This window comes from Saccostrea cucullata, unplaced genomic scaffold (assembly GCF_032062105.1).
Source record: "Saccostrea cucullata isolate Sc308-1 unplaced genomic scaffold, CSIRO_AGI_Scuc_v1 ctg4143, whole genome shotgun sequence".
Lineage (NCBI taxonomy): Eukaryota > Metazoa > Mollusca > Bivalvia > Ostreida > Ostreidae > Saccostrea > Saccostrea cuccullata.
In genome coordinates this window covers 34343-44100 of record NW_026931667.1, presented here as the reverse complement: position 1 = coordinate 44100, position 9758 = coordinate 34343, and the positions used below count along the sequence as shown (strand labels likewise).

Below are 9758 nucleotides of genomic sequence, written 5' to 3'. Positions count from 1 at the left end.
AATGGGCGCACTAAGCTGAAAATTTCAGTTAATGTTTATTTATCATATTTAAGTGCATGATACTTTTTTTTATAAGATATAGGCAAAAATAAAAATATTATTATCCTTGAATGTGCACGGGGTATTGTCCTACGGCGCACGGACATAAACCAAGGTTTTATTAAAGAAAACACAAGTTTGAATTCAAAATAAAAGTTTTTAATGCATAAGATTTGGATAAAAATTACCCTAATTCAATTCAACATAAAATTTTGTAGTCTTTGTAAATATTTTAAGGCATTTGGTTAATTTTTTGCAGTTTCTCGAGCATTCGAAATGGGAAAGTGGTAAACACAACACGCGAAAAATGGCGACGTTTAATGACGTTACGGCGCACCGGAGAGCAGTTCCGTTTTAATTTGATGTTGTTATGACACCTTTAGAGACTTGAAATTACCATAGAAGAAAAAAGATTGTAAAGATATCACCATATCTTAAGTATACAAATGAAATGGGAGTTTTGTTAGCGAATTCTTTTTTGAACGAGCCCCTTGGGAGTGCAAAACATACGGACAAACTCCTAATGTAATAGCAAAAGACGCTGCCACAGTAGACCGCCGATATGAGATTTTTTTTTTAGTTGAATGATGGTGAGAATATTGTCCGTAACTTAAACTGATAAATCTTCAGAAGATTGCATGAGGGTGTCAATTGGTTCTTCGGCTGTTTATGGAGACTAAAGAATGTGTATCAATGAAATTCCTAAATTTAAGTCGGACTTATCCAACTTCATTTTCAGCAAAGATAAAACGTGACGCTGTTTTAGACACTTTGGCGTTATAATCCATGCGCCTTAAGGTGATACAATACATGGCATTAAATCTCATAATGTGTTTATTGATGCATATATTAATCTGAAAGCTGTGCATATTACTAAAATATGTACTAAAAAAATAGTGAAAATTTCAAAACGCAGTGATATTTATTTTTTACACTAGACAACTTGTCCACGATTTTACGGGACAACCCTCGTACATATTTATTATTGATGCCCTGGCATACCTTACAAACTAAACAATGATTCTTTACAAATTTTCTATCATGGTAGCTAGACTAAATCAAATGTTGGTAAAATATCTGTAGTCCTTCTATTTTGCTTGTTTGCTTTAGAGTCCCAGTATGTCCTTGTTGTTTTGGACACTGGAGAAAAGGAATACTACCGCTGGACCTTTGACCAGGAGAACCTACTGTTCTACAAATCCTCGCCAGACTCAGGGTACGCAGCTTTACCTGTAGGAACACCGGTAAGGAGAGGTAAACAGGAGGCCATTGTTCAATGTTTTGTGGCACAGAAACTTAAAACTAACCATTGAATGTAACAATTTCACAATTCAAATTTTACATTACAAGGTAAATTTTGATGCTCTTTTCTTTATATATGTATTTGGATTGGGTGTAATAAAAAAAATATAATAAAAATTTTTTCAAATTATATTGGTTTAATGTTGATGCAGTGATACCTTTATTATTTAAAACACTTTTGCAGGCAGACATTGGAATTATGATGATCAAGATGGTGGTCCAGATGAAAAAGGGGTTGTCATCATCAACAAAGATGGAGGAAGGCTAGTCAAGGTATTGAAAATTAACCACTGTGAAATGCAATCAGACATTCTGAATGAACTCTAAAGATAATGAACAGTAATCAAGCTCAAATGACCATTAAAACAGCAGTGTAAATACAGATATCTAAAAACATCAGAGGTGGGATCAGGTGCAGTGGAGGAGTAAGCATCCCTGTCAACCAGGCACATCTGCAGAATGCTCCTTGGCAGGTTTCATCAGATGGAGAGATATTCAAATTTTTTCTTGAAACATGTTAAATTATAATTCTGTTTTTGTGTTAGTACAGGATGGACCTGTTATCATTTTTTTTTTTGGAAAAGAAAAAAAAAAGATTTAGGTAAATAGGTGGATAAATTGCAGAAATTACCCTGAGGCTCACACTTTTTTTCATATACAAAATACTTGTACTCTATTCAAACATACAACATTTATGTAATATCATATTGTTTGTTAAAACTTGTCAGATTAAAATTGATTTACAAGGACTATACATGTAATATGGAAAACTAGGGGGGGGGGATTTCTTTATCATTTATTATTTTGTACATGTAGTATTAAATGTAATACTCTCTTTTTTAACTGTGTTGTAAATTGTTCAGTAAAATATAAATGTCAATCAAAAATTAGGGGAGGGGGGCGCAATTTACATTTTTGTCACACTTTTATATAGTGACTAGTTAGATATAATCTTTTATGGATTACATTAGTTTTTTCTAAATTTCTCCTTAAAACAGGTATGCTGGCGTTCACCTTTCGCTGCACATGAATTGAATGTTTACAGATACGGAGATCAAGAAAGATTCGACAGTGATGTTGCGTAAGTTTGAGAGATGTGTCTGTTGATTAATTATTTTGAAGCCTTATCTCAAAAATAATACTTTTCAAGACATATATTTTTGAGGGGGCATAGAAAAAAATTGCCTTATTAATGTATTTCTTGTAATCGGTGATATTTATAACCGTTTTTTTTCCTTTGTAGAGAATCTCCACTCATTGATTTGGAAGGACTAATTGGTAACAATTAATCATTTGTACATTATATCAATGATGAAACATTATTTATTTTACTTAAAAGAAGGACTTAAAAAGTTATAGGGGCCTACACCGAGAATTTGGTAGTATATATTGTAAGGGGGGAGAGGGGATGTAATTCCTTAGTTAAAAACAGATATTGACTTCTGATCAAATTCTGTAAATTCCTTATTTTTCGCGAATACTTTTTATCGCGAACTGGGTGTCTAACGTCAAACCGCGAGAATTATAATTCGCGAATGGAAGTTTAATCAGGAGAATTTATACAGATTTTAGCACTATATAAATAAACGTGAGTAATATTTTTTCGCAAGTGACGCTTCTCGTGAATTTTTGCGGAAATTAATTCCCTGCATATAATAAGGAATCTTCAGTAAATATACGAGGGTTGTCCCATAAAATCGTGGAAAAAGCGTTTTTCTCGAAAAGTACGGTAATGGGCGCACTAAGCTGAAATTTTCAGTAAATGTTTATTCATCATATTTAAGTGAATCAAATTGTTTTTGATAATATATATTCAAAAATAAAGATTTTATTCTGCTTGAATATGCACAAGGTTCGGTCCTACGGCGCACGGTAAAAATAGCAAGGTTATATTAGAGAAGACATAAGAATTTAAAATTCGTAATAAAAGTTTTCAATACATAAGGTTAGGATGAAAATTATCCTTATTCGATTCCTTAATCAATTCTGTCGCCTTTTTAAAATTTCAAGGCATTTGGTTAATTTTTGGCAGTTTCCCGAGCATTTGAAATGGGAAAGTATAATAAACACAATACACGAAAAATGGCGACTTTTTATGACGTTACGGCGCACCGGAGAGCAGTTCAGATAGATTAGGATGTATATGATGCCTTAAGAGACTTTAAATGAATACAGAAGAAAGAAAATATGAAAAATGTCACCAGATCTTTAGTATATAAATGAAATGAAAGTTTTCTTAGTGAAGTCTTCGTGGTCGAGTCCCCAGATAGTACAAAACATGGACAGACTGCCATTTGTGATAGCAAAGGATGCTGTCACTGTCGACCGTTGATGTGAGATTCTCTTTTAGTTGATTGATGGTGAGAATACTGTCTGTAACTTGCTAATAAATATTCAGAAGATCGCGTGAGTGTGCCTTTTTGGTTTCCTAACTGGTTATAGATACTCACATATGTAAATCAATAAAATTTCTAAATTTAAGTGGGGCTTATCCAACTTTAAGTTTAGCAAAGATGAAACGTGACGCTGTTTTAGACACTTTGACGTTATCATCCGTGCGCCGTAGGGCGATACAGTACATAACATAAAATATCACAATTTGTTTACCTATGCATATATCTATTTGAAATTTGCTATGTATATTTATAATTTATCTACTAAAAAGTGGTGAAAATTTCAGAACTCAGTGATGATTATTTTTCAAACTAGACAACTTGTCCACGATTTAACGGGACAACCCTCGTACATACACGTGTAGCAAGACTTTGCACAATTTATAAAATTTCAATTGGTCTTTTCAATAGTTTTCAATGTATAATCACAAATATAGTGGGTTTTTTATTCTCAATGGGAAGTTGAAACATCTCATTAATTACCCAGTATTTACTACACTTTTTTAGTATATATATAGATTATATATAATTATCCTCAGATTCTGGGTCACCGAAATGGGAGGTATGTGATGAGACGGGCAATTGCTGGCCCCTAACAGGGGTTAGTGCCCTGGAACTACAGGACAGCGTGGCCCTTAAAAAGCCCATACTGACCATGAAGGAGGGACATACTCAGTACGTAGATGTATATATCCAATGTTTTGTAGAAATATTTCTAATGTTATGTAGAAATATATATCTAGTGTTTTAGTAATAGTTCCACATTTTGTCAGTAGATTTACTTGTACTTATTTTAACTGGAGGATCCAAATATTAAAGGAGATATAATGAATTGATCTTTCCTTTGATTGTGACTTTTATTTTCTTTAGGGGGACATTTAGGCTGGAAGGTGACAAACTGACAGACTTCAACACGAACAAGACTTTATGGATAAGAAAGATGGAGGAAACATGAGGATTGATCTTCCTAGAGGTCTGGCATAAGCTTATATTTCAACAAATTTAAATGAAACTCCAATAAATTGGAAAGAGTGCCATATTTATTGATATCATCTCTGTATATTTACCACATGTATATTTTACAGAATTATATGATTACAAGATAGGATTACTTGTTGTAGATGGAAATTTTACAGTTTTGAAGAATATGACAGAAACGGAGTTGTGACTGCTTTCTATATTTGCTACGCATTTAATGCATGTACATCCTTACAGGACATTAAATTGTCAATGTAAAAAGTATTTTAGAAATAAAATGTCTTGACAGTCAGTCTTTATTACGGTGTTTATTTAAACTTGGCATTAATATTTTTGATATATCGTCGGAGGCCCTAAATTCGTTACGGTCCTAGGGTCGTGACCTTTTATTTTTCTTGAATACATTGCATGATTTTGAGTCCACCTGCACCACATCGTCAGAAAAAATTATTTGGATTGATTTTGTCATATTTTACAGCTCCTGAAGATGATATGGACGAAAGAAGGCAAAAGTGTATAATCAGAAACAGAATTTCCCCTTACTTAGCATAAATTCGCTATTACCGCATATATTAAAAAAGAAAATATTTGATATGTTTTTCTTGCGTCCTATCTCAAGTGTATTGGTATACTATACGGAAGCGTATTAGGGCCCCAGCAGTATTTTTTTTTAATTTGTTATAACAAAATTATCAATTTGTTATAACAAATTATCAATTTGTTTAAACAAATTATTAATTTGTTATAACAAATTATTAATTTGTTATAACAAATTGATAATTTGTTATAACAAATTGATAATTTGTTATAACAATTTATTAATTTGTTATATTATATAACTTTGTGAAATCCGGTAATCTAATTGGTCAATACGAAGTAATTATTTTTTAATAACGACCGCTGAAAGCAAATAATGACTCGAACGAGCTGCCTCGTTTTCACTTTCACTTTAGACAAACATGGAAGTTCGCAAGTTGTAGGTGAGGAAAATCTAACAGATAGTGAAGAACTCTAAGACTGAGAATATAAAACAATTACAAGGATATCTGTATACATTTTTTCGCGAATACTTAGCACATACCATTTCATGGTTGAATTCGACATTTCCACTCGGCGAGCAGAGTTTTAACGCTGTTTACGCGATTACGGAGACTAAAGAAATAAAGACAAGCATGCCATGTATGATTGTATCTTATCGTTACGGTAGAAGACATAGGTATTTATATTTTGTCATTGCATATAATTTCCTCTGCAAGTGTAAACGAGTGCGATTCTCAGTCTAGGGGAGGGGGTACTCTGTGTTATTCGGAGATAGATATCTTGCGTTATTATCATGCTATGGGTTTATTTATTCCTTTGAGTAACATTCAATAAATTCTGAAACATTTATATTCAACTTACTTATAGTTAATACTATCTCTGTAAACATTAGGAAGATATACATTGTATTAATATTAAAATATGGGAAAATATTATTTATATAATATAATAAATATGGACTCAATGTAGGTCAATATGCATTTATAATGACCCAGGGTGACAGATATTGACCTCAGATACATGGAGCATATCGACCTCGGGCTAGCGCCCTCGGTCAATATACTCCATGTATCTTCGGTCAATATCTGTCACCCTGGGTCATTATAAATTCATATTGACCTACATTGAGTCCATATTTGTATAATAACGACTTGATAATTTGTTTAAACAAATTGAAAATTTGTTATAACATATTACTAATTTGTTATAACAAATTACTAATTTTTTTAAACAAATTGATAATTTGTAATAACAAATTACTAATTTGTTATAACAAATTACTAATTTGTTTAAAGAAATTGATAATTTGTTATAACAAATTGATAATTTGTTATAACAAATTACTAATTTGTTTAAACAAATTGATAATCTGTTATCTGTTATAACAAATTAATAATTTGTTTAAACAAATTGATAATTTGTTATAACAAATTATTAATTTGTTATAACAAATTAGTAATATGTTATAACAAATTATCAATTTGTTTAAACAAATTACTAATTTGTTATAACAAATTGATAATCTGTTATAATTTGTTATAACAAATTACTATTTTTGGATATTTGACATGTACACAGAAATTTTGAATCTTTATCAGATTAGAAATCATTGAAATATTGAATTTGTGAAACAATAAGCATACAGTCTGCAAAGTTGACCTATATGTTTCTTCTAGCATCTCAGAGTTTTCACTTCAAACAATGTCATGATGAATTGCATCAAGGTCCTAGATTCTATTCCTTATAGCTTGTTCTTTGAAGCGTTAATAAAAGTTTGTCCATACGTGCCCTTCCCCCCCCCCCTCCACCCCCTTCCGACTCTGCACAGTCATATCACCCAATTCGTATGCTAGGAAAAATATTATCTTGTTTGAGCCATGCAAAAGAATGTTACAATTTAAATTGTTTTATTATATCCCCCCCCCTCCCCCGCTTGAAAAGTGGGAGGGTATACTGTAATCGGTATGTCCGTCCATCCGTCTGTTACGCTTTGGAGTACCCATCTCTTATCCGCAACTCCTCCTATACCACGAAGTGAAATTTAATGAAACTTTCACAGAATCTTTATTACATAACATATTACCATTTTGCACCTCCTATTTTACTTTTTGATCCGACACATATTTTGGGTTTCCCGGCTACAGCTAAACATGGACTTTGTCTTTATAAGCATATGGGAGGGGGGGTATCATTTAGAGAGCTCATTGCCCACAGTATCTCTAGTTTGTGTTTTGATTTTGTTCATTTTAACCCCCCCTTCTCTCTCTCTCTCTCTCTCTCTGGATTCTTTTTTACATGTGATATGATCTACTTTGAATATTGCTTTTCGACAGGCATTTATGTCTACTGTTCAACCCAATTGAAAATCCTGGATCTGCTACCGTGGTGAACCTCAATAGTTTCCTATAAAGCTTTGAGCAACAGAGGCACCTTTGACCAATGAATTTGCGGATAAATTATCAAGAAAAAATACATTCCGTAACAAACTTCCCTGGAAAACTAAAGAAAAAATAAAAACCCACAATATTCTTGAGTGGGTATCTCTTGGTGAAATTTGATATTAAATTCCTAATGTGTCATTCAATTCTTCTGTATGCAACTAATTTTTATTATAATAATAAAAAAAGAGCCTGTTGGAAAAGCTCTCAATGGTCCCACTAAAGCCTTATTTTTGCCAAAAACTTTGACATTTGCAAATTATTTTCATAAATCCCACATAAACTAGGATTTTTTATTTGATCTGGCTTTCGTAGATTGTATACATTTCAAATTTTGTCAAAAATAGTAATTTGTTTTATCAAATTACTAATTTGTTATAACAAATTTATAATCTGTTATAAAAAATTAATAATTTGTTTAAACAAATTAATAATTTGTTTAAACAATTAGTAATTTGTTATATCAAATTAGTAATTTGTATAAACAAATTATTAATTTGTTATAACAAATTATCAATTTGTTATAACAAATTATCAATTTGTTATAACAAATTATCAATTTGTTTAAACAAATTATCAATTTGTTTAAACAAATAAGTAATTTGTTATAACAAATTATCAATTTGTTATAACAAATTATCAATTAGTTTAAACAAATTTATAATTTGTTAAAACAAATTAGTAATTTGTTATAACAAATTATCAATTTGTTTTAGCAAATTATCAATTTGTTATAACAAATTACTAATTTGTTTAAATTAATTAATAATTTGTTATTATACAAATATGGACTCAATGTAGGTCAATATGCATTTATAATGACCCAGGATGGTAGATATTGACCGAAGATACATGGTGTATATCGACCGAGGACGCTAGCCCGAGGTCGATATACTCCATGTATCTGAGGTCAATATCTGTCAGCCTGGGTCATTATAAATGCATATTGACCGTGCATTGAGTCCATATTTATTATATTATATAAATGATATTTTCCCAAATTTTTCAATACAATGTTTATCTTCCTAATGTTTACAGAGATAGTATTAAACATAAATAAGTTGAATTCATTTCAAATGTTTAAGAATTTATTGAATGTTACTCAGAGAAACTTGTTTTGGTAATAAATTTTAACCCATAGCAAAAACATAATGCAAGATATCTATCTCCGAATAACACAGAGTACCCCCTCCCCCAGACTGAGAATCGCACTCGTTTACACTTGCAGAGGAAATTATATGCACGGACAAAATACAAATACCTATTTCTTCTACGATAAGATACAATCATACATGGCACGCTAGTCTTTATTTTCTTTAGTCTCCGTAATCGCGGAAACAGTGTCAAAACTCTGCTCACCGAGTGTAAAAGTCGAATTCAACCATGAAATGGTATGTGTTAAGTATTCCCGAAAAATGTTCATAGATATCCTTGTAATTGTTTTGTATTCTCAGTCTCAGAGTTCTTCACTTAACTATATATTTCAAATTTTCCTCACCTACAACTTGCAAATGTTTGTCTCAAAGCGAAAGTGAAAACGAGACAGCTCGTGTGAGTCATTATTCGCTTTCAGCGGTCGTTATTAAAAAATAATTACTTCGTATTGACCAATCAGATTACCGGATCTCACAAAGTTATATAATATAACAAATTATTAATTTGTTTTAACAAATTATCAATTTGTTATAACAAATTACTAATTTGTTATAATAAATTAATAATTTGTTATAACAAATTGTTAATTTGTTATTACAAATTATCAATTTGTTATAACAAATTAATAATTTGTTATAACAAATTAATAATTTGTTTAAACAAATTATCAATTTGTTATAACAAATTAAATAAAATACTGCTGCGGCCCTAATACGCTTCCGTATATTGGTGCTACGGCACGCATTGTTTATAATAAGTCAACAGAAGTCACTTATTCGATTTGGAATTTTTGGATCTGTGTTATGTAACTTCCGCTAAGGTCACGACCCTAGGACCTGTGTTTTAAAATGGCGTCGGATAAACATAGGTACTTTGAACGAGAAGTAAACAATCAATAAAGGCATGAATTTTT

General features: G+C 31.3%; 1 long non-coding RNA gene across 1 annotated transcript; it reads left to right on the top strand.

Moving 5' to 3' along the window:
• The first annotated feature begins 1155 nt into the window (after positions 1-1155).
• On the top strand, positions 1156-2412 carry LOC134233258 (uncharacterized). Its single transcript, XR_009984947.1, has 3 exons — positions 1156-1293; positions 1526-1614; positions 2340-2412. It is a non-coding gene; the product is annotated as an uncharacterized LOC134233258 (long non-coding RNA).
• The last annotated feature ends 7346 nt before the right edge of the window (positions 2413-9758 follow it).